Raw genomic sequence first — 1620 nt, forward strand, 5'->3', positions numbered from 1 at the left:
ACAGGTTTTGAAGGTAAAGAGCTGACTAGGCGACTGTGAGCTGTCCCCATTTTTACTTATCCATCCAAGTGGGTGATCCAGATAGATGGGTTTCCCTCTTTTGTTTTTCAGTTTGAAGTTTAAAGATGAAAGTGTGTGTGTGGGGGGAAGCAGAAGATGTTTCCCCTCAAACATTTCATTCTCACTTATCTTCACAAGGATGAGGTCATAAACTAGGCTAGTGCTCACATTCAGGCCCAAACCCTCTCATTATTAACCCATTGTATGTGTTGATTCTTTCCTGATTTATAACTGGAAGAAAGAAAGGAGGAAAGAAGGCAGAGAAAATTCACATGTGATCTTTGCCCCTAAAGGCAAGTAGAGACTGGCTTTTCAAGCTTTACGTGAACAGACAGCTAAGGGAGACAGTGAAGTCTGTGATGTCTGCAAAATGCTCAGCAGTACTGGTTCTGCGTTTGGTTTCAGTGGGTACTATGGGCGGAGTCTGATCACCGCAGCATGCATCTAAATCTGCATAAGGAGCTCTCATGCCTCCAGCCCTGGACAAAAGCATTTAGGTCCTCTGTCGTATTGGCTAGCCTAGGGATCTCTCAGATCACCAGGGCACATCAAATGGTACTGGATGCCTTTATATAGCCAATAACCCAATCCCTGGCTTCCTAATTTATTATTATTTTTTTATGGGTCTTTTCCTATTTTCACACATCATTTGACTCTCTTTCTTTTTTTTTTTTTTCTGTGTGTGTGTGAACATTAAAGATATACACATTCTTGCTGCAGTTTGAGACAGCCTGATTAGCTATGTGCTGCCAATTTTTAAACCTGATTCATATTGTCCTTTCTATTTTCTTGTGACAGCCAAATTTCCTGTTCTGAGGGAAATTCAGAAGAGGAAAAAAAAAAATCCCTTCACACCCCTCCCTCTCTCTTTCTCTCTCTCTTTCTCTCTCTCTCACACACACAGATTCTTTTCTAAAACAGAACAAAAAACTCAGTGAAAAGTTGATGCTCAGAAAGGCAGCACAGGTGGTGGGCCAAGGCTGGAGAATCAGATCAGCTATTTGTTTTAACCACACCAAACTTTTCAAAGACACCTGGCACTTGCTGGACCTGCAGACCTGAGCTCCCTGATGACTGTCAGGAAAATGGAAAAAAGGCCAAACAGTAGAAAAGTAAACAACACCATGGGACACAAACTAGATCTAAGATAAATAAAAGAATAAAACATTTCTGACAGGTATTCCTGTCACAATACAAATAATTGTTGAAAACAAATAGAAAAGTCCATGAAATGAATGGAACATGAATTCTTCATCCATGAGACTGGTCAGTAATACAGCTACCATGGAATAGGGAAAACAGCTACTACCATACTGCTAATAAAAATGGACTTTTCCATGAAATGATAAATAGGGGAAAAAGTCAAGCAATTTCCTAATTCAATGCTTTCTGCATTGTCAGTGAACACAGACTGGCTCATTTATTTTGCTTTTAAAAGCTGGGTTTTGTTTGTTTGTTTGTTTTTAATTAATCATAGAAAAAATTGAAGCCTCAAAAAGTGAAATCCACCTTGTAGGCAGGGTATTTTTTCCTTCAAATAAAAGGTATTTGAAGCATTTT

The sequence above is a fragment of the Dromaius novaehollandiae genome, chromosome 1, assembly GCF_036370855.1.
Source record: "Dromaius novaehollandiae isolate bDroNov1 chromosome 1, bDroNov1.hap1, whole genome shotgun sequence".
Classification (NCBI taxonomy): domain Eukaryota; kingdom Metazoa; phylum Chordata; class Aves; order Casuariiformes; family Dromaiidae; genus Dromaius; species Dromaius novaehollandiae.